Source organism: Triticum urartu, chromosome 2, assembly GCF_003073215.2.
Source record: "Triticum urartu cultivar G1812 chromosome 2, Tu2.1, whole genome shotgun sequence".
Taxonomy (NCBI): domain Eukaryota; kingdom Viridiplantae; phylum Streptophyta; class Magnoliopsida; order Poales; family Poaceae; genus Triticum; species Triticum urartu.
Genome location: NC_053023.1, coordinates 514,659,983 through 514,685,523, shown reverse-complemented (window position 1 = coordinate 514,685,523; position 25,541 = coordinate 514,659,983).

Below are 25,541 nucleotides of genomic sequence, written 5' to 3'. Positions count from 1 at the left end.
GCCCATCATGCTCAATCATTGATCCATTCATGAAACACACTCGCATATTAGCTACACCCAATGCTCAAGTACGATCATAGTGCCCCCTAGTTGGTGCTTTATAAGAGAAGATGGAGACTCAAAAAAATTGCATAAAGTAAAAGAAAGGCCCTTCGCAGAGAGAAGTAGGGATTTGTAGAGGTGCCAGAGCTCAAAGAGAAAATTGAGAGATAAAAACATTTTGAGAGGCATACTTTTCCCACCAACGAAAATGACTTAGAGTTCCCAACACTTTCCATGCTAGATATATCATAGGCGGTTCCCAAACATAAATTAAAGCATATTCCTTTTTCCACCATACTTTCACTTTCCATGGCTAACCGTATCCACGGGTGCCTTCCATACCAACACTTTCCAAAGAATTTATTATTTGACAACATAAAGTAAATTCATTTTTCATTTCAGGGCTTGGCATCCCTAATACCTTTGCCTTACTCTCATGCAATGGCAAGTGAATAAACACTCATCGTGAGAATAACACATCTAGCATGGAAAATATTAGCCACCCCTCACCACCTCGCGAGTGGTACGAGCACACAAAAGAGAAATTATTTTGAATATTAGTGATGGCACATACAAATTTGCTTAGAACAGCAAAAGAATACCGCATATAGGTAGGTATAGTGGACTCATGTGGCAAAACTGGTTTAAAGGATTTTGGATGCACAAGTAGTGATCATACTTAGTGCAAAATGAAGGCTAGCAAAAGATTGGGAAGTGACCAACCAAGAAACGAATAATCTCATAAGAGAGCATTAAGCATAATTAAGACCGAATAATGCCCCACAAGTACGATGTAATTTCATTGCATGACTATTGACTTTCGTGCTTGCATAGGGAATCACAAACCTTAACACCAATATTCTTACTAAAGCATAATTACTCATCAACATGACTCACATATCACATCATCATATCTCGAAACTATTACTAAGAATCAAGTTTATTTTGTCCAATGATCTTCATGAAAGTTTTTTTTATTATATCCTTCTTGGATATCTATCACTTTGGGGCTAATTTTCATGTGTTGCTTTTGATAAGCTCAGACAAATATAAGGCCAACTCCACCGCACGACCCCAAACGGACGTCCGTTTTGTTCGGATTTTGTCCGTTTGGGTGGCGATGGGGGTCAAAAAAGACATGTGCGTCCGGCTTCTGTTCGAGGCGCCCACCGCGGCGACCAACCCCAAAATGTCCACTGCCCCCGCACCCGTCGTAGCATGTCATGGCCGCTCGCGCTCGCTCGCCGGGGCCGCCCGCCGCGCCAACCTGCAGCCGTGTTCCGCTGCCCATCATCGTGCCAGCCGTCAACCGCCCCCCCCCCGCCTGCTCGCCTGCCTGCAGCCGCCACCCGTGCCGCCTTGCAGCTCGCCACCTCGACCGCGCTCACGCTGCCCCGACGCCGCCGGCACACCGCGCCCCGAGCTCGGCCGTGGAAGCGCCCTGCTCCGCGCGCTTGGCCGCCCACGCGCGCCCGCGCCCTCTACCCCGCCCCAGCCACTGCGCCGCGCCCCGGCCCCGGTAGCGGCAAGCTCGGCCGCGCCCGCGCGCGCTCTGCCCCGCCCCGGCCGCGACGAGCTCGGCCGCGCCGGCGCATGCCCCGCCCCGGCCACGGTGAGCTCGGCTGCGCCCGCGCGCCCGCTCGCTCACCACGCCCTCCCAGCCCCGCGCCGCGCGCCCTGCCGTGCCGGCTCGCCCCGCGCCTGCGCGTCCGCCCGCTCGCCGCCGCACCCACCCGCTCGCCCCCTCCCCATCGCGCCCGCTCGCTCGCCCACGCCGCCGCCTGCGCCCCCGCTCGGCGCCGCGCCTCACGCTCCCCGCCCACGCGCACGCCCGGAGAGAGAAAGGAAGAAAGAGAAAAAGGAGAGAGAGACCGGTGGAGGTTGACAAATGGGTCCAGGCCCGGACAAGAGCGGACGGGGCGGACGAGAAAGCGTCTGTTCGGTGTCCGCTCGACCGCAAAGCCGAACCAAATTTGGCCTCGGGATGGGGCAAATCGGACCAGAAGCGGACGTCTTTTTGCGGATGGGGTTGCGCGTTGGGCCGCTTCATTTGTCCGTTTAGACCCAAATGGACAGACCCGGATGTTTTGGGGTCGCGCGGTGGAGATGGCCTAAGTGAAGATCATGAGCATAATATTTCTTTCTCTCAAATTAATTTAAGTGAAGCAAGAGAGAATTTCTTGAAAATTTTACTAACTCTCAAATAAATCTAAGTGAAGCAAGAGAGCATTTCTTCAAAAATACTAAAGCACACCGTGCTCAAAAGATATAAGTGAAGCACTACAGCAAATCCATAGCTCATAAAAATTTAAGTGAAGCATAGAGAGCAATTCTAACAAGTCATGACATAATTTTGGGATCTCTCAAATAGGTGTGTCCAGCAAGGGATCAAGACTAAAAACACAAAGCAAAACAAGCAAAGACTCATATCATACAAGATGCTCCAAGCAATACACATAGTATGTGACGAATAAAAATATAGCTTCGAGTAAAATACCGATGGTCGTTAGAAGAAAGAGGGGATGCCACTCGGGGCATCCCCAAGCTTAGTTGCTTGCTTATATTTGGATAATAACTTGGGGTGCCATGGGAATTCCCAAGATTAGGCTCTTCTTACTCCTTATTCCTTCATCCATCGTAAGATAACCCAAAACTTGAAAACTTCAATCACACAAAACTTAACAAAACCTTCATGAGATCCGTTAGTATAAGAAAACAAATCACTACTATAAGTGTTGTTGCAAACCAATTCATATTTTATTCTTGCATTATATCTATTGTATTCCAACTTTTCAATGGCAAAAACTCATCAAAGAAAACTGTAGAATCATCAAAACAAGCACACAACGCAAAGTAAACAGAATCTGTCAAAAACAGAACAGTCTATAGAAATCTGGATAGTTCGAATACTTATGTAACGCGGAAAACTCTAAAAAATTAGGACAGCCTGATAAACTTGTATATTAATCCTCTGCAAAAAGAATTGGTATTTTATGGCTCTCTGGTTAGAAAGGAGAATTGTTTTCATGAGCGCAAAACTTTCTGTTTTTCAGCAAGATCGAACAACTATCACCCAAGAAGATCCTAAAGGATTTAATTGGCACAAACACTAATTAAAACATAAAAACACAACCAAAATAGTAGCATAATTGTGCTAACACTCAAGAACAGAAAGAAAAAAACAAAAATAAATTTTATTCATTGGGTTGCCTCCCAACAAGCGCTATTGTTTCACGCCCCTAGATAGGCATACAGCAAGGATCTAAGTTTTGTCATCCTTCTTCTTAATTCCCTCAGGGGTGTTTTCATCATCGGATTTTTAAAAAACAACATAAAACATATTACCCATAGAAACTTTAGCACTATTAAGTTGCTCATTATCATAACCCTGTTGATTTCCGGCAACAATCCAAGAGTAATGTTGATTAACATTATTGAAAACTTGTTGGATTACATCTAGAATAGGTACTTCCTTTTTAAGATTCTCATCAAAGATTTTATTATCCCCAAGCAAATGTATTAAATCATAAGCACTATTGTAAATAATTTCATCTATCACGGTCTTTTCATGATTCATACCGTAAAAATCAAAGATTTCCCTAGCTTCCCGTATGATGAAGTCAAACTCATTCATAAGAACAAGAGTGACCAACTTTTTAGCCTTAGGATTCTTTATAGCGGCAAGCTCAAAAAACAATCTTTGCAAAGTAGGATGCGTACGGATAAATTTGGTCTCATGTTTCAGAACTAGTGCTGAAATACCATCCGCATAAAATCTAGTAGTTCTAAGTATAGGAGCATCATCAAGACTTCGATTTCCCACACAATTGAAAAATTCTTGGATAATTTCTTTTCCCATAACATTCCCTTGCCCGAAGATAGAATTTTTAGCATCCAGATTGCCCATTCATCCAATCTTAGGAGTTAGGCCATGATCTGTTGCTGACATACCTAAATCACTCATGATTGCAAGCAAAGGATAGATCTAACGAGAAAACGGCAAACGAAAAGGAGGGCGAATAAAACGGTAAATTTTTGTGAAGTGGGGAGAGGAAAACGAGAGGCAAATGGCAAATGATGTAAATTGCAAGGAGATGAGATTTGTGATTAGGAACCTAGTAGATGTTGAAGATCCTCCCCAGCAACAGTGCCAGAAATTCCTTTTGATGTCTGCTAGAACTACGTCAGTATTTCCCCAAAGAGGAAGGGATGATGCAGCACATCGACGGTAGGTATTTCCCTCAGCGATGAGACCAAGGTTATCGAACCAGTAGGAGAACCAAGCAACACTACGTAAACAACACCTGCACACAAATAACAAATTCCCGGCGTATTAAAGAGGTTGTCAATCCCTTTTGGGTAGCGGCGCTAGAAATTGGCAAATGGGCGTGAGAGAGTTGCAATAATTGATAGATCGAACGCCAAATAAAATAAATTGCAGCAAGGTATTTTTGTATTTTTGGGTTTAATAGATCTGAAAATAAAAGGCAAATAAAATAGATCGCAAAGGCAAAATAATATGAGAAAGAGACCCGGGGACCGTAGGTTTCACTAGTGGTTTCTCTCGAGAAAAATAGCAAACGGTGGGTAAACAAATTACTGTTGGGCAATTGATAGAACTTCAAATGATCATGATGATATCCAGGCAATGATCATTATATCGGCATCACGTCCAAGATTAGTAGACCGACTCCTGCCTGCATCTAGTACTATTACTCCACACATCGACTGCTATCCAGCATGCACCTAATGTATTAAGCTCATGGAGAAATAGAGTAATGCAATAAGAACGATGACATGATGTAGACAAGATCTATTTATGTAGAAATAGACCCCATCATTTTATCCTTTGTAGCAATGATACATACTTGTCGGTTCCCCTTCTGTCACTGGGATCAAGCACCATAAGATCGAACCACTACAAAGCACCTCTTCCCATTCCAAGATAAATAGATCAAGTTGGCCAAACAAAACCCAAATATCGGAGAAGAAATACGAGGCTATAAGAAATCATGCATATAAGAGATTAAAGAAACTCAAATAACTTTCATGGATAAAAAGAGATAGATCTGATCATAAACTCAAGGTTCATCGGATCCCAACAAACACACGGCCGCCAAGCCCTAATCTTCCTTGGGAGGGCTGATCTAGAGTCCATTCGGGGCTCCGGAGAGGGGAATCCGTCGCCATCATGATCATCAACCATCCTCCATCACCAATTTCATGATGCTCACTACTATGCGTAAGTAATCCCATCGTAGGCTTGCTGGACGGTGATGGGTTTGTAACATCCCAATTTTCAGTTTGGATGTGATACATAGGTTATCATATGCATATCATATTTTATTTGCATTTTGGTTGTGATCCCAGAAATCCTAAGCAACTCAAGGACCCAAGGATAGAGTTGGGGATTTTTCATTTATTTTCATATTTGAATTTTCTCAAATTTGAAAAGAGGGATCACTTTGATTTTAATATTTCCCTCTCCAATTTTTTCCAATTAAAAATAAAAGAGAGAAGATAATATGACTTCTTCAAAAAGAGAGGAATATTGAAGGAAAACAATTAAAATCAAATAAATATTTTATTTGGATTGTATTTGAATTAAAAAAATATTTTTAAAAATTGCATTATTAGGCTAGAAAAATGTTACTTTATTCTAAATATTTTATTTAGACGATGAAAATTGTTTTTGGCATTTTTTAGATTTTTCTTTATTATTTTATTAGGATTTTTATTCGGTGGAATTTATTAAAAAAATCTTTTTCGGACTGACCGGGCCGAAGGCCTAGCCGGTCCACTCCCGCCGCCGCCTTCCTCGCGCCGCCGCCGTCTCTGGCACGGACACCGAGGAGGAGTCCGAGCCGGACTCCACTTCGGGTCGGCCCCTTGCGCAAGCAAGCCCCTCGGGCCTTTATATACGGCCGAGGCCCCCCGCCACCACCACCACCCCGCCACCGAGCCGTGCCGCCTCCCGCACTCCGCCGCGCCGCCTGCTGCAACGCCCCGCTGCTACACCGTCACCGCTGCCGCCCGCACCGGATCCCGCCGGAGCTGCTGTCCGCCGCCGTTGACCGGTATAAGAAAACCGCTCTGGTTCACCGGTGCACTTCGGTTTTTTCGGTTTTTTCTTTCTAGATCGGTTTAATTTTAAGGGTTAGGGTTTTCTTGATCGGATCTATTTAGTGAACGTCCACGCGAACACCTCTGTTGGCGAATGCGTTCGTCCGTTCATCTCTATTAGCGAACATTCATTCATTATTCTTTTCTTTTTATTTTATTTTCGGCCAGGATCTATCCGCGATTATTTTTATCGCAAATTAGCCCTTGACCTTCAATGCTCGCAACTTTTTAACCGTTTGTCCAAATCCAGTGAAACCAATGCCAAAATCTTCGTCCTGAACCCCTCTTTCCAGTTAATCAACTTGAATAGGAGTTTTTGACAAATTTTAATTTGGTTGCAAGCAGATATGAGTTTAAACTTCTTTGACCGTGGTTTGAGTTTCATAGCTCCGATTCGATTGATTCTTTTTGCAAATCGAAGCTCTTCTCTTGTACCTTTGATTTGGATCTTTTCTCTTGAGTATTACCCTTGCATCTATTGCTTGAGTGCTTATGTATGTTATTGTTTGTTTGCGATAGAGTTTTCGGAGTGCGAAGCGTGCTACTACGAGTCACTAGGGTTTTCAAATCGTCAGCAAGGCAAGTAACACTTTGATCATACTTTTCATACCCAGTTTTTATGCATTAGTTTAAACCCTCAAACATTGCATGGTTAGGACTTGTTTAACATGTGGGTATTGGGAAGTAGTAGTTGAGTTAGTACCTATTGCCCTTTTCATTCAAACCATGGGAGTTACTTCTACTTTATGCTTATACCGCTATGCTATGCTCGTAGACATGGTTTGGTTTGAGTGATTCATGACAGATGTGAGTACTATTATGAACTAAGGGTTTATTTAAGGTGGCTACTTTAACACACCTCTGGGTGGATTGTTTGTGGGCACCTGGGGCAATCCAGTGCAGTCCAGGGAGATCCTGAGGAATCTGTGTGATCATCCTATGGTCCGCCACCCAGGCTCAAAGGGATCATATTGTTATTCATGATGGAAACTTCCGTGTGCAGCCACAAGCCATTATGGGCTCTGGCATAGTTGAGTATGTTGTGTGACCTCTTTCAGTGGTAAACTAGCAGATGTAGGGGATGTAGGTGGTACGGCTTACCTGTCGAAAGGGCTAATGCTTCTGAAAGACTGTGTCTCGGTTATCCATTTTTCAAACATCATGTAGTGCGAGAAATGCAATGGAGGAGATCGAGTCTTGTGGGGAAAAGTGCGCAAACCTCTGCAGAGTGTACAAACTAATCATGGTTAGCCGTGTCCCTATGGACATCTTGAGTATCTGGTGCTTCAATTATTATGTTGATCTCATCACTTTATTTAATTAATTTGTTGGGTAATGATTACTTTAATTAGGATCGAGATGGGGTTACCATTCTCAATGTTTTCAACAAACCTTGTAGTTAAATAAAATATATTCCTTTGTTGTAGGAAAAAATGCAAAAATAACCATAGAGCATCCACCAACGAAATATGCATATAGTTATAGTTGCTACTTGTTCATTGCTCTACAGTGTTATTGTGCCAACATATTCCATGTGCTGACCCATTTTGGGCTGCAACGTACTATGTTGCAGACTTTTCAGATGAAGAGTAAGGAGCGCTAGGTCATTGTCTTGCACTCAGCTATGCCGTTGGAGTTGATGGACTCATTTTACCTTCGAAGCCTTCCGCAGTTATCTTCATTAGATGGCCTTCAGCCATATTATTGTAATAAGTACTCTCTTTTGACATATTCAATGTAATAAGTGTGTGAGTGCACTCTGTTATAAATCCTTCAAGTACTGTGTGTGCCAGCATTACCGATCCAGGGATGACACTTATGCACAGAGATTTGACCGTCTAAGGTCGGATCGTTACAAGATGGTATCAGAGCACACGCTGACTGTAGAACGCGACCACTAAGATAAGCCTTAGGTCACTCTTGTCTACTCATTTCTGACTCTTCTCCACTTTCCACTCTATAGATGGTGGATTCAAGGAACAAGTTTGCTCAACCAGATGAAGACACCCCTTTTGGACGACACTTGAAGGAGGCCACTACATACCTGAACATCGGAGTACCAAGCTTCACTGGGACCTACACCGCCATTCTACCGGAAGAAGGGCGTTGGACCATTCGAGTACATGTTCCAGGAAGAACATTCATACCAGTGACGGAGTCCATAGAGTTTTCCTTTGATGCACCAACCTGGAGTCTAGGAAAGAGCATGCCAGCACACATCGCCATGGGACGCATCGACCAAGTTTACTACAAGGATCTTAAGGACACCATCTACCAGATATGTGGACGCCGAGATGAGCAATGGGAGATGATCAGCACCAGGAGGAAGAAGACCATTGCAGCCTACATCGAGGAGTTAAACCAACACATTCGTCGACTGGAGAACCAGATTTGCGCCAGCATGATAGACCTGAAGAAGGTGATGACCAGGAACATGGAGCTAGAATAGGAACTCAAGTCTACACGCGATGGATATGAAGAGGAAATTGTAGTGCTACTGGAGAAGAATGAAGACCTGAAGAAGAAGCTAGGAGTATTCATGGGAGACCCTGCGCCAGGAGGTGACGACCATCCCGAGGACTACATCATCATCGACGACACTGACTCCGACCCCGACAGTGATGATGATTACAAAGACGAAGCTGGAGCGGATATCATGGAGTCTTCCACCGATCAAAATTTCTAGTCGACCACCGTATTATCAGTAGTATTCCCCCATGTATATAGTAGTAATCCGAGTATTTTGTAACGGTAGTTAGATCGTTTGTATACCCTTGTTTGAATTGAATGGTGTGATATGATTTTGTTTGTCTCATGTGCATATGGGTAGTGATTTTCTCCTTAGACCTCACTCTATTCTAATCTCTCCCCTCTAAACCCATCGGATGCCTCCGAGACGTGACCCCGGGTTTGTTTTCCCACTAGAGCTCACCCAGCTGATCCAACAACAGAATACCTTGATGCAACTATTAGTCCAGAACCAAGGCAGCAGCAGCAACAACAACAACAACAAGAATAACAACAACAACAACCCGCCACCACCACCACTAGTTGATAACTTAGCCTGTTTTCTAAGGTTGAATCCATTGGTGTTTTCCAGTAGCACCGAGCCGATTGTTGCTGATGACTGGCTCCACGGGATTGGAAGGGAGCTGACCACCGCAGGTTGCACAAATGCTGAGAAGGTGCGTTTTGCCGCACACCAATTGGATGGACCCGCAGCCTCATGGTGGGAGAATTATACTGCCACCTTTCCCATAGCCAATGTCACATGGGATCAGTTTTAGCAAGCTTTCAGCACAGCCCATGTCTCTACAGGAGCAATAAATATGAAGAAGCGTGAGTTTCACAACTTACACCAGGGAAATCGTATTGTGGGGCAGTACGTGGATGAGTTTAGCAAGTTAGCCCGCTACGCCCCAGATGATGTGGCCACAAATGTCGAGGAGTAGGAGAAATTCATGGAAGGGCTAAATGATGAGATGAGTATGCAGTTGATTGTGGCAACATTTACAAACTATCAGGAGTTGGTAGACTGGGCCCTTATGATTGAAAGCAAATAGCAGCAGATAGAGAGCCGCAAACGGAAGTATGGACAGGGGAAGTACAATTCTGGAGCTCGGCAGAAGCCTCGCTTTACCCCTATCTCCGGAGGTTACCATGGAGGCCATACCCGCAATGGAGGAAGCTCACATAACCATAGTGGGCCTAAGAATGGAAACGGGAATGGAGCAAGCAGTAACCAGAACCGTCCCAACCCAACAACACCCGCCAAGAAGGACCTGAGCCATGTTACCTATTACAAGTGCAAGAAGACTGGGCACTACGCCAACGATTGTTTTGAGTTGAAGAATGGCAATGGAAATGGAAACTCTGGGAAGAAGCCCAATCCCTTCACCAGAGGTCAGGTGAACCACATCAACATGGAGGAGGTTGAAGATCAGCCTGACGCAGTGATCGGTAAGTTTTTGATTAAGTCATTTACCGCACTCGTTCTTTTCGATACTGGTGGATCACATTCATACATATCAAGGGGATTTGTGGACAAGTTTAAGTTACCAACCTTAGCCCTTAGGTCACCCATGTTAGTAAGCTCGCCAGGAGCAGAGTATATGTCCAGCCGATGGTGTGACCGGATACCCTTAACCATTGGTAGACATGTTTTCCCCTCAGACCTAATAATTTTGGAATCCCAAGGATTAGATATAATATTAGGCATGGATTGGTTATCGAAGTATCGAGGAAACATCGATTGTGCTAGTAGGTCAATTTTACTCACCACCCTGGAAGGAAAAAGGATCAAGTATGTGTCTAGACATGCGCCAAGGAGGACCCAAGTGAATTCTCTTTCGGGAGTTGTTCAGGAAGAAGTGCCTGTTGTGAAGGATTACCCAAATGTATTTCCAGAGGAACTACTAGGCATGCCACCAGATCGAGACATAGAGTTTTTGATAGAGTTGTGGCCAGGCACCGGACCAATATCAAAGAGGCCATAACGGATGCCCGCAAATGATCTGGAGGAAATTAAGAAGAAGATTAAGGAGATATTGGAGAAAGGTTACATTCGACGAAGTTCGTCCCCGTGGGGAGCCCCAGTGCTCTTGGTTGAGAAGAAGGATGGATCTTTGAGAATGGTTGTTGATTATCGAGCATTGAATGAAGTGACGATCAAGAACAGGTACCCACTACTGATGATCAACGATTTGTTTGACCAACTACAAGGAGCTAAAGTATTTTCCAAGATCGATCTGCAATCAGGATACCACCAGTTGAAGATCCGAGAATAGGATATACCTAAGACAACTTTCTCCACATGGTACGGGCTAGACAAGTACACGGTTATGTCCTTTGGATTGACCAATGCCCCTGCCTATTTCATGAGTATGATGAATAAGGTGTTCATGGAGTTTTTGGATAAGTTTGTAGTGGTGTTCATTGATGATATTTTGGTATACTCAAAAATGAAGAGCAACACAAGGAACACTTGCACTTAGTTCTCGAGAAGCTCAGGGAACATCAGTTGTATGCCAAGTTTAGCAAGTGTGAGTTTTGGTTGAAGGAAGTTGTATTTCTTGGACATGTTATATCAGGAGAAGATATAGCAGTAAACCCCAGCAAGGTTCAGTCTGTCACTGAGTGGTTGGCACCCACCTCAGTTGGAGAGATCCGCAGTTTTCTGGGACTCGCAGGATATTACGGGAGGTTCATTGAGAGTTTCTCCAAGATTGCGAAACCCATGACAGAGTTGTTGAAGAAGGACACCAAGTTCAAATGGACTGAAGATTGTGAGGCCAGTTTTCGGGAGTTGAAGAAACGTTTGGTTACATCCCAGTGCTGATTCTTCCGGATATACGTAAGGATTTCCAAGTGTATTGCGATGCTTCTCGCTTAGTACTTGGAGGTGTACTTATCCAGGACGGAAGAGTTGTCTCATACGCCTCACGGCAGCTTCGACCTCACGAGTTGAATTATGCCACGCGTGATTTGGAGCTAGCAGCCGTAGTGCATGCGCTCAAGACCTGGAGACATTTTTTGATTGGAAACATATGTGATGTGTACACGGATCACAAGAGTTTGAAGTACATTTTCATGCAGAAGGAGTTAAATCTCAGGCACAGGAGATGGTTGGAGCTTATAAAGGATTATGATATGAAATTGCATTATCATCTAGGAAAGGTCAATGTCGTAGCGGCCGGTTTGAGCCGGAAGAGTTATGCCAATACCCTTGTAAGCGGAGGATTACCGAAGGAGTTAGTCGAGAATCTCAAGGAGATTCGTTTGGAGATAGTTCCAAGAGGTTTTGTTGCAACAATGGAGGTTCAGTCTACATTATTGGGAAAGATTCGAGAAGCTCAGAAGGATGATAAGGAAATCGCTGAGATAAAGGAGAAGATGAGCAAGGGAAAAGCCAAGGGTTTCCGTTAGGATGAGCACGAGACCTAATGGTTTGAGGATCGTATATATGTGCCCAATAATGCTGAGATTAGGAAGTTAGTACTTCAGGAAGCTCATGACTCGCCCTACTCGATTCACCCCGGAAACACCAAGATGTATTTGGATTTGAAGGGGCGTTTCTGGTGGACGGGTATGAAGAAGGATATTGCCGAGTATGTAGCAGTGTGTGATGTATGCCAGAGAGTGAAGGCAGAACATGAGAAGCCAACATGATTACTGCAGCCTATGTCGATACCCGAATGGAAGTGGGACAAGCTTGGCATGGATTTCATCACCGGATTACCCAGGACCCGATCGGGATACAATTCAATCTGGGTAGTAGTTGATCACTTGACCAAGGTAGCTCACTTTATCCCAGTGAAGACCACCTATACAAGCGCGAAGTTGGCCAAGATATATATGACCAGGATCGTATGTCTGCATGGAGTTCCGAGGACCATCGTATCAGATAGAGGGACACAGTTTACCTCGAAGTTTTGGAATCAATTGCACCAGACATTGGGTACTAGGCTAGAGTTCAGTACAGCCTTTCATCTGTAGACAGATGGATAGACCAAGAGAGTCAATCAGATTCTGGAGGACATGTTGAGAGCTTGTGCGCTAGATTATGGATCTAGTTGGGATGACAATTTTCCCTATGCAGAGTTCTCATACAACAATAGTTATCAAGCTAGTTTGAAGATGACATCTTTTGAAGCCTTGTATGGAAGGAGATGCAGGACCCCGTTAATGTGGGATGAAGTTGGAGACCGTCAGTTATTTGGACCAGATTTAATCAAAGAGTCTAAAGAGAAGGTTAAGTTGATTCGAGATAGACTGAAGGTAGTTCAGTCCAGACAGAAGAGTTATGCAGATACTAAACGCAAGGAGGTAGTTTATGAGATTGGAGATCGAGCATATCTTCGTGTGTCGCCACTGCGAGGAGTTAAACGATTTGGAGTTAAGGGAAAGTTAGCCCCAAGATTTGTAGGACCATACCGAGTTCTGGAACGTATGGGAGAGGTTGCCTACAAGTTGGATTTACCCAAAGGACTGTCAGGAGTTCATAATGTGTTTCACATTTCCTAGTTGAAGAAGTGCCATGCTGAGATGGCCGATATTCCTCTAAGGGATATAGTGCCCTTGGAAGCAATTCAGTTGGAGAGTGATCTGACCTACGACGAGAAACCCATCAAGATCCTCGAGTTTGCCAACCGAGTTACACGCAATAAGGTTATCAGGTTTTGTAAAGTTCGGTGGAGCCACCATACCGAGGATGAAGCCACTTGGGAGCAAGAGGAAGACCTACGGAAAGACCACCCACACCTATTTTCTAGCCAACCCGAATCTCGAGGGCGAGATTCACCTTAAGGGGGTAGGTTTGTAACATCCCAATTTTCAATTTGGATGTTATACATAGGTCATCATATGCATATCATATTTTATTTGCATTTTGGTTGTGATCCCAGAAATCCTAAGCAACTCAAGGACCCAAGGAGAGAGTTGGGGATTTTTCATTTATTTTCATATTTGAATTTTCTCAAATTTGAAAAGAGGGATCACTTTGATTTTAATATTTTTTCTCTCCATTTTTTTCCAATTAAAAATAATATAGAGAAGATAATATGACTTCTTCAAAAAGAGAGGAATATTGGAGGAAACATTTTAAAATCAACTAAATATTTTATTTGGATTTTATTTGATATTTTATTTGAATTAGAAAATTTTGTATTTTTAAAAATTGCATTATTAGGCCAGAAAATTGTTCACTTTGTTCTAAATATTTTATTTAGACGGTGAAAATTGTTTTGGCATTTTTTAGATTTTTTATTGTTTTATTAGGATTTTTAATCGCTAGAATTTATTAAAAAAATCTTTTTCGGACCGACCGGGCCGAAGGCCCAGCCGGCCCACTCCCGCTGCCGCCTTCCTCGTGGCGCTGCCATCTCTGGCACGGACGCCGAGGAGGAGTCCGAGCCGGACTCCACCTCGTGCCGGCCCCTCGCGCAAGCAAGCCCTCCGGCCTTTATATAGGGTCGAGGCCCCCCGCCGCCACCACCACCCGACCGCCGAGCCACGCCGCCTCCCGCACTCCGCCGCCGCGTGCTGCCATTGCTGCACCGTCGCCGCCGCCCCGCGTTGCCGGAGCCGCCGCCCCGCACCAACGCCACTGCCCGCGCCGGATCCCGCCGGTATAAGAAAACCGCTCCGGTTCGCCGGTTCACTTCGGTCTTTTCTATTTTCACTTTCTAGATCAGTTTAATTTTTAGGGTTAGGGTTTTCTCAATTTTTCTTGATCGGATCTATTTAGCAAACGTCCACCCGAACGCCTCTGTTCATGAACGCGTTCGTCCATTCGTCTCTGTTAGCGAACGTTCGTTAGTCTTTTCTTTTTATTTTATTTTCATCCAGGGACCTATCCGCGATTATTTTTATCGCAAATTAGCCCCTGATCTTCAAACGCTCGCAACTTTTTAACCGTTTATCCAAATCCAGTGAAACCAACGCCTGAATATTCGTATTGAACCCCTCTTTCTAGATAATAAACTTGAACATGGTTTTGACAAATAAAAATTTGGTTGCAATCGAATTTGAATTTATACTTCTTTTGACCGCAGTTTGAGTTTTGTAGCTCCGTTTCAATTGATTCTTTTTGCAAATCGAAGCTCTTCTCTTCTACTTTCGATTTGGATCTTTTATATTGAGTTTTAACCTTGCATATATTTCTTGAGTGCTTATATATTTTATTGTTTCTTTGCGATAGAGTTTCCGGAGTGCGAAGCGTGCTACTACGAGTCACTAGGGTTTTCAGATCATTAGCAAGGCAAGTAACACTTTGATCGTACTTTTCATACCTAGTTTTTATGCATTAGTTTAAACCCGCAAACATTGCATGGTTAGGACTTGTTTAACATGTGGGTATTCAGAAGTAGTAGGTGAGGTAGTATCTATTTCCCTTTTCATTCAAACCATGGGAGTTACTTCTACGTTATGCTTATACTGCTATGCTATGCTTGTAGACGTGGTTTGGTTTGAGTGATTCATGACAAATGTGAGTATTTTTATGAACTAAGGGTTTATTTAAGGTGGCTACTTTAACACACCTTTGGGTTGATTGTTTGTGGGCACCTGGGGCAATCCAGTGCTGTCCAAGGAGATCTCGGGGAATCCGTGTGATCATCCTATGGTCCGCCACCCAGGCTCAAAGGGATCATATTGTTATTCATGCTGGAAACTTCCGCGTGCAGCCACAAGCCATTATGGGCTCTAGCATAGTTGAGTATGTTGTGTGACCTCTTTCAGTGGTAAACTAGCAGATGTAGGGGATATAGGTGGTACGGTTTACTCGTCGAAAGGGCTAATGCTTCTAAAAGACTATGTCTCGGTCATCCGTTTCTCAAACATCATCAGTGCGAGAAATCCAACGGAGGAGATCGAGTCTTGTGGGGATAAGTGTGAAAACCTCTGCAGAGTGTACAAACTAATCATGGTTAGCCGTGTCCCCGGTTATGGACATCTTGAGTATCTGGTGCTTGAACTATTATGTTGATCTCATCACTTTATTTAATTAATTTGTTGGGTTAATGATTACTTTAATTGGGATTGAGATGGGCTTACCATTCTCAATGTTTTTAATAAACCTTGTATTTAAATAAAATATATTCCTTTGTTGTAGGGAAAAACTAGCTTTCTGCAAAAATAACCATAGAGCCTCCACCAGCCAAATATGCATATAGTTATAGCTGCTACTTGTTCATTGCTCTACAGTGTTATTTTGCCAGCATATTCCATGTGCTGACCCGTTTCAGGCTGCAACGTATTATGTTGTAGACTTTTTAGATGAAGAGTAAGGTGCGCTAGGTCGTTGTCTTGCACCCAGCTATGTCGTTGGAGTTGATGGACTCATTTTACCTTCGAAGCCTTCTGCTGTTATTTTCATTAGATGGCCTTCAGCCATATTATTGTAATAAGTACTCTCTTTTGAGATATTTGATGTAATAAGTGTGTGATTGCACTCTGTTATAAGTCCTTCAAGTACTGTGTGTGTCAGCATTACCGATCCAGGGATGACACTTATGCACGGAGATTTAACCGTTTGAGGTCGGATTGCTACAGGGTTGGATGAGATTTACCATGTAATCGAGTTAGTTTTGTTAGGGTTTGATCCCTAGTATCTATTATGTTCTAAGATTGATGTTGCTATGACTTTGCTATGATTAATGCTTGTCATTAGTGCCCGAGTACCATGATTTCAGATCTGAACCTATTATATTTTCATGGATATATGTGAGTTCTTGATCCTATCTTGCAAGTCAATAGTCACCTACTATGTGTTATGATCCGGCAACCCCGACGTGACAAAAATCGGGACCACTCCCGGTGATGACCATAGTTTGAGGAGTTCATGTATTCACTAAGTGTTAATGCTTTGGTCCGGTACTCTATTAAAAGGAGGCCTTAATATCCCTTAGTTTCCAATAGGACCCTGCTGCCACGGGAGGGTAGGACAAAAGATGGCATGCAAGTTCTTTTCCATAAGCATGTATGACCATATTCGGAATACATGCCTACATTACATTGATGAACAGGAGCTAGTTCTGTGTCACCCTATGTTATAACTGTTGCATGAGGAATCACATTCGACATAATTATCCATCATTGATCCATTGCCTACGAGCTTTTCACATAGTGATCTTTTCTTAGTTAATTTTCTGTTGCCACTGTTACGATTGCTACAAAAACTACTATTGTTACTTTTGCCATCGTTACCGTTACTTCCATACTACTTTGCTACTAAATACTTTGCTGCAGATATTAAGTCTTTCAGGTGTGGTTGAATTGACAACTCAATTGCTAATACTTGAGAATATTCTTTGGCTCCCCTTGTGTCGAATCAATAAATTTGGGTTGAATACTGTACCCTCGAAAACTGTTGCGATCCCCTATACTTGTGGGTTATCAAGACTATTTTCTGGTGCCGTTGCTGGGGAGCATATATCTATGCTTCGAGTCACTTGGGATTTATATCTGTTGATCACTATGAGGAACTTGAAGGATGAAATAACCAAGATTTTCCCCTCAACTACGAGAGGTTATAAGGAACTGCCATCTAGCTCTGCACTTGACTCACCTTCTGTTATGAGTAAATTTGCGACACCTACACCTGTTATTGATTCTGATATGTCGCATGTTATTGATGATGCCACTTCTGCATTGCATGATGCTTATGATGAAACTACTTCTATGCTTGATAATACCGTGCCATTAGGTGAATTTCTTGATGAACAACTTGCTAGGGTTAGAGAAAATGAAATTGTTGAAACAGATAATATTGATGAAAGTGATGATGAAGATTCTCCCCCTAGATATGAATTGCCTGATGTGCCTGAGGGTTATGTTATGGATGAAGAAACTGCTAGAGACCTTTTTGCTTGCAAAGATAGATATGATCTTAAGAAACTGTTAGCTAAGCTGAAAGAAAGTCTTTGAATGCTAGAATGAAATATGACCCTGCTTTTGCTATTTCACCTATCTGTATTTCTGATAAGGATTATGATTTCTCTGTCGATCTTGAGTTAATTACTTTGGTTGAATCTAATACTTTTTATGGCTATGAATCTGAAACTTTTGTGGCGCATCTTACTAAATTGAATGATATAGCCACCCTATTCACTCATGAGGAAAAAATTCGTTACCAATATATCCTTAAGTTATTTCCGTTCTCATTAAAGGGTGATGCGAAAACATGGTTTAATTCCCTTGCTCCTGGTTGTGTGCGTAGTCCCCAGGATATGGTTTATTACTTCTCTGCTAAATATTTCCCCGCTCATAAGAAACAAGCTTCCTTAAGGGAAATATATAATTTTGTGAAAATTGAAGAAGAGAGTCTCCCACAAGCTTGGGGGAGGCTTCTCTGATTACTTAATGCTTTTCCTGATCATCCTCTCAATAAAAATGAAATACTTGATATCTTTTATAATGGACTAACCGATGCTTCCAAAGACCACCTGGATAGTTGTGATGGTTGTGTTTTCAGGGAAAGAACTATTGAGCAAGCTGAATTGCTATTGAATAATATATTGAGTAATGATAATGATTGGGCACTTCCTAAACCAACTTGTAAGCCAACTCCGAAGAAAAGGGGTATTCTATTTCTCAATCCTGAAGATATGCAAGAGGCAAAGAAATCTATGAAAGAAAAGGGTATTAAAGCTGAAGATGTTAAGAATTTACCACCTATTGAAGAAATACATGGTCTTAATAACCTGACACCGGTAGTAAAGGTAAATTCTCTCTGTAGATTTGATGAAGGTGATATTCCTTGTAATAACTCTGCTAGCAAATGCTTGGATGAGTTTGATAATTTTATTGTTAAACAAGAAAACTTCAATGCTTATGTTGGTAGACAATTGAAACGTAATGCTTACATGGTTGAACACTTGAGTGATTATATGTCTAGAGTTAAAGGTGGCCTTAAACTTATTAGTAAACATGCTTCTATGGTTACCACTCAGGTAGAACAAGTGCTTAAAGCACAAGATGATTTGCTTAATTAATTAAATAATAAGAAAAATGATAATGATGTAGAGTTATGACTATAGGGGGTAAAATGACTCAGGAACCTTTGTATCCTGAGGGCCACCCTAAGAGAGTTGAGGAAGATTCTTAGAGAACTAATGTTGATGCACCCAGTCCTTCTAAGAAGAAGAAGAAGAAAAATGATAGGACTTTGCATGCTTCTAGTGAACCTGTTGTTGACACACCTGAGAATCCCAATGATATTTCTATTTATATTGTTGAAACACAATCTGGTAAATGATGTTCATGTTGATGCTCAACCTAGCAATAACAATGATGTAGAGATTGAACCTGCTGTTGATCTTGATAACCCACAATCAAAGAACCAACGTTATGACAAGAGAGACTTCATTGCTAGGAAGCACGGTAAAGAAAGAGAACCATGGGTTCAGAAACCCATGCCTTTTCCTCCTAAACCATCCAAGAAAAAGGATGATGAGGATTTTTTTTGAGCACTTTGCTGGAATGATTAGACCTATCTTTTTGCCAATGCGTTTGACTGATATGCTTAAAATGAATCCTTATGCTAAGTATATGAAAGATATTGTTACAAATAAAAGCAAGATACCGAAAGCTGAAATTTCCACCATGCTTGCCAATTATACTTTAAAGGTGGAATACCAAAGAAACTAGGAGATCCCGGAGTACCAACTATACCATGCTCCATTAAAAGAAACTATGTTAAAACTGCTTTATGTGATCTTGGAGCCGGTGTTAGTGTTATGCCTCTCTCTTTATATCGTCGACTTGATTTGAATAAGTTGACACCTACTGAAATATCTTTGCAAATGGCCGATAAATCAACCGCTATACCTGTCGGTATCTGTGAGGATGTGTCTGTTGTGGTTGCAAACGTTACTATTTTAATGGACTTTGTTATTCTTGATATTCTCGAGGATGATAGTATGTCGATTATCCTTGGTAGACCCTTTTTGAATACTGCAGGGGCTCTTATTGATTGCAACAAAGGCAATGTCACTTTTCATGTTAATGGCAATGAGCATACGGTGCACTTTCCGAGGAAACAACCTCAACTCCACAGTATCAATTCTATTGGAAAAATTTCAACGATTACTATTGGAGGTTTTGAATTCCCTCTTCCTACTGTCAAGAAGAAATATGATATTCTTATTGTTGGGGACATGCATATCCACGTTGAGGTAACCTAGTGTTATTGGAAAATTCTCCGGTTTCATGTTATTCAGAAAGAGTTTGTTCACAAGACTTGATCAACCTTGTTAGTGGTTTCCTTTTGATGAGCACGAGATGGATGAAGTTAGAAAGCACAACTCTCTGTATCCTCCTTTTACTTTCTGTTATTTAGATTAAATAAAGCAAAAATAGTAGTTTCTGTCTGTTTTCCAAATTATCCTTGCAATAAAAAGACCTCGAAAATAAAAGTTCTCCAAATGTCCTGAAAATGAAATATGATTTTTTGTAGAATATTTAAGAATTTCTGGCACTAAGAACACACTAGGGGCCCCACCATTTGGCCATGAGGGCACAGGGCGCGCCCACCCCCCTGGGGTGTGACCCCTGCCTCGTGAGCCCCACATGGACCCCCTCCACTTACTCCAGCACCCACTCACTTCGTCTTCCTCCAGAAAAAATCCTCCCATAGCTCAAACCCGTGTTCTAGCTCATATTGCTGCCATTTTCGATCTCTTTGCTCAAAGCTCCATTCACAAAACTGTTTTGGGGTATTGTTCTTCGGTATGTGACTCCTCCAATGGTCCAATTAGTTTTTGTTCTAGTGATTTTTTTATTGCAATTTTTTGCTGCTAAGGTGACCCTATTCTTGAGCTTGCATGTCAAATTTATATGGTCCAAAGTAGTTTTAATGCATGATTTAGCCTCTAGGCACCTGTGAGAGTAGTTGCTATCAATCTCGTTGAGTTTGATTCACTTTTATTTTGAGTCACTAAAATATCAAAAAAAATCAGAGAAAGAAAAATGCATAGGAAAATGTACCAAGGTGGTTCCTCAAGGAAGCAAGAACCAAGGCTCGCGATATGTGAGCCGGACGATGAACCACCGATGGAAGCTCAAGTGCGGCCTTGTGAATGGTCGCCAGAGGAGTTTATGGTCCAGGCAGGCATCAAGGATGAATTTGACGCGTATGTGCGTAATGCTGATCTTGAGGACTTCGTGTCAGGTAAGTGCCTACAGTATCACTACCTAACTGATTCCTTTGTGAGAAGGTTTAAATTTACATCCTCGCGCAATTCTCACACTGTTTTATTTGATCTTTATGATAAATCATATACCATGGACCTAGAAGATTTTAATACTGCTTGTAAACTCCCGCGGTGTGGCAATGTTAGTGAACCTCGCAAATATGAATATAAAGACTTTCTTGCTAGTATCACTGTGGGGGAATCTAGGGAAATCACACAAGCTACCATAGGGAGCATTCATTTCCCTTCCATACATTATTTTGCTCTCTTTATAGGTAGATGCATTAATGGTAAAGATGAGGCTTGTCACATGTGCATTCCAGATCTTAGTGTCCTCAAGAGTGTGGTATTAGGTGATAAACAATATAACTTAGGGGCCATTGTTGCACGAAGGTTGCATCTTAACGGTACAAGTGGAGATTTATTTGGTGGAATTTATGCAACCCATGTAGCTAATTATCTTGGTGTACCCATACATGGAAATGATATGGAGTTGCCTCCTGCTTATCTAGATTATAGTGCTATGGTTCACTATCAGTTTCTTGAAAGGAATGAACAGTTCCTCCAGTACCGACTAATCTTTGATAGACAGCGCACTGTCCATGTTGCCCTCCCTGCTCCTACTTTCTTTAACTTTCAGGCAAAAATGAGATATGTAATAACCAGGGAGGACGCGAACGAGTATGAGAGGAGGACGAAGGCAGATCGCCTCCAAGATGTAGCTCTTCACGCAGTAGCTGCTGCATCTCAGTACAACCCCGGCTACGACTTTGGATATCCGCCAGGCTAGCAGTGGCCATAGACGTATGCATTTCTCACCGACATTACATTCATGTTCACACACTCATTCTAGTTGTCGGTGCTTGAGGGAGTCCTGGATTAGGGGGTCTCCGGACAGCCGGACTATCTCCATTGGCCGGACTGTTAGACTATGAAGATACAAGATTGAAGACTTCGTCTCGTGTCCGGATGGGACTCTACTTAGCGTGGAAGGCAAGCTAGGCAATACGGATATGGATATCTCCCCATTTGTAACCGACCTTGTGTAACCCTAACCCTCTCCGGTGTCTATATAAACCGAAGGGTTTTAGTCCGTAGGACAACAACCATAACATACAATCATACCATAGGCTAGCTTCTAGGGTTTAGCCTCTCCGATCTCGTGGTAGATCTACTCTTGTACTACCCATATCATCAATATCAATCAAGCAGGACGTAGGGTTTTACCTCCATCAAGAGGGCCCGAACCTGGGTAAAACACTGTGTCCCCTGCCTCCTGTTACCATCCGGCCTAGACTCACAGTTCGGGACCCCCTACCCGAGATCCGCCGGTTTTGACACTAACATTGGTGCTTTCATTGAGAGTTCCTCTGTGTCGTCGCCGTTAGGCTTGATGGCTCCTACTATCATCGATAGCGATGTGGTCCAGGGCGAGACTTTTCTCCCCGGACAGATCTTCGTATTCGGCGACTTTGCACTGCGGGCTAATTCGCTTGGCCATCTGGAGCAGATTGAAAGCTACGCCCCTGGCCGTCAGGTCAGATTTGGAAGTTTGAACTACACGGCCGACATCCGCGGAGACTTGATCTTCGACGGATTCGAGTCACAGCCGGGCGCGCCGCACTGTCACGACGGGTATGTCCTAGCTCTGCCACTGAACAGTACCCCAGAGGCCGCGCCCGCATCAGCTCCGACCCTTAGCTCGGAGCCAACTGCGCCAATCGAGGACGGGTGGCTAGACACCGCCTCAGGGGCTGCAGTCTCAATGGCAATCAAGCCGAACACCAGCCTAATCCTCTGCGAAGCCCGTGACTCCAAGGTGCCAGACTCTTTTCTGGACTCCGAACCGTCCGCGCCCCTGCCAATCGAATCCGATTGGGCGCCGATCATGGAATTCACCGCCGCGGATATCTTTCAGCACTCGCCCTTCGGCGACATTCTGAATTCACTAAGGTCTCTCTCTTTGTTAGGAGAGCCCTGGCCGGACTATGGCCAACAGGATTGGGATGCGGACGACGGAGAAATTCGACGCCCACCCACCACCCACTTCGTAGCCACTATCGACTCCGAAGACATCAACGGTATGGACGACGATGCGGGAGGCGATGAGGAACCACCTCCCACAGGGCGCTGGACGTCCACCTCATCATACGACGTATACATGGTGGACACACCAAAAGAAGACGACGATGAGGAACGGAAGGACGCAACGAAGGCTTGTCCCCTCGAGAAGTAGTCAAAGCTGCGGCGTAAGCGCCGCCCCAAATCCCGCCTCGGCAGAAATAACGATCATACAGACCCGGCGTTGGAGCAGGGCGAACTACTGCCGGACCACGGCAATACGGAAAATCAAACCGAACAAACCAATTCTATCAAAGATAAAAGTCCGGATGACATAACACCGGACAGGCACCTGGAGCAGCAGAATGCCCGTCAAAGGCTTGCTGCCACCGTGAGGAGTCTGAAAAAGCAGAAGCAAAGGCTCAAGACTGCGCAGGACACACTCCAAATCAGATGGAGTAAAGTACTCAACACAGCAGTGAAGTATGGTGGTAATCGCCCCACCAAGAGCTACCCGAAGCGGAAGTTGCTACACGAATTCGATGAGGAGGCCCTAGATCCCCCACAACCAAAAATCAAAACAGCCACTTGGCCGGATAGACGACCTCACGGCCAACATGGAGCGGCAAACAACTCCACTCACAAGCCAATAAGCGATCCACACGAGGGCTCGCACCAAAAGGACGGCGTAACCAGATCCATCTATGGACCACGCAAGCGTGCCCCAGCATATGATGCAACACAACAAGCATCAGAACAACGCGGTACACCCAGCTACAGGGGTGCTGCACACCTCCTATGTTTCACCGATGAGGTGTTGGACCATGAATTTCCGGAGGGATTCAAACCCGTAAACATAGAGTCATACGACGGAACAACAGACCCTGGGGTCTGGATTGAGGACTATATCCTTCATATCCATATGGCTCGAGGAGACGATCTCCATGCCATCAAGTACTTACCCCTCAAGCTCAAAGGGCCAGCTCGGCACTGGCTTAAAAGAATCCCCGAAAACTCCATTGGAAGCTGGGAAGAGCTCGAAAACGCTTTTCGGGCAAATTTTCAAGGGACTTATGTCCGACCTCCAGACGCGGATGATTTGAGTCATATAACTCAACAGCTCGGAGAGTCAGCCCGAAAGCTTTGGAATAGGTTTCTCACTAAAAAGAACCAAATTGTCGACTGTCCGGACACCGAAGCCTTGGCAGCTTTTAAGCATAGCGTCCGTGACGAATGGCTTGCCAAACACCTCGGCCAAGAAAAGCCGAGAACAATGGCAGCATTAATAAGCCTCATGACCCGCTTTTGCGTGGGTGAGGATAGCTGGCTAGCCATATGCAACACCAGCGACCCCAGTACATCCGAAGTTAGAGATGGAAACGGGAAATCAAGGCGCAACAACTATAACAAACGCCGGAATAAAGAAGACAGCACGAAGAGCACGACAGTAAATGCCGGATTCAAAAGCTCTCGGCCAGGTCAACAAAAGCCGCCCTCTAAAGGCGCCAGAGACAAACTGTCCAGCCTAAACAAAATTCTGGACCAAATATGTCAGATCCATAGCACCCCTGGTAAACCCGCTAATCATACCCACAGAGAATGTTGGGTCTTCAAGCAGTCTGGCAAGCTCAACGCCGTACACAAGGGGGAGGATACACCAAGCGAAGACGAGGATGAGCCTCTCAAGCAAGACACTGGGGAACAAAACAAATTTCCACCAGAAGTCAAAACAGTAAACATGTTACACGTGATCAAGGGGAGAAACAAAACGGCACTCCCAGAAAAATATGCCCAAGGGCCTATCACCGCGGAGTCCTGCCACTGGTCGTCTCAACCGATCACTTTTGACCATCTTCATTACTCAGCAAGTATCCGGCGTGCAGGATGGGCTACCCTGGTATTAGACCCAATAATTGACGGATACCACTTCACACAAGTCCTGATGGACGGTGGCAGCAGTCTAAACCTGATATACCAGGATACAATCCGCGAAATGGGGATAGATCCAACGAAAATTTGCCATAGCAATACTACCTTTAAAGGAGTAACGCCAGGGCCAGGGGCTCATTGCACGGGCTCCCTGCTACTAAAGGTTATATTCGGCTTCCCCGATAACTTCCTTGGCGAACATTTAACCTTCCACATCGCTCCGTTCCAAAGTGGCTATCAAGCACTAATTGGACGCGAAGCTTTCACTCGCTTTAATGCAATACCGCATTACGCTTCCCTCACGCTCAAGATGCCCGGTCCACGTGGCATCATTACAGTGAATGGAAGTATTGGGCGATCTTTGCGCGCTGAAGAGAGTGCGGCTGCCTTTGCAGCCGCACACTAAAAACGGCCTCACCAACTAAAGCATTTAACAGGTCGTTAAGACCACAGACACGGTTAGACGAGTCCGGCGCAGCTATATGTAATTCATACCGGTCACACCCCTATTGCAATTTTGCAATTACAAGGGGCTCAACGCGCGCAGACAAGTGGCAATTTTTACTCATCTTGAATTATACATGGTTTCTTTAAAAACTATCTTTTTGCACGACAACTTTTTCACCTAAGTTCCTCTCTTTTACAGATGATCATCGTGCTACACCTGTCCAGGATACGGCAAAACGGAGACACAGG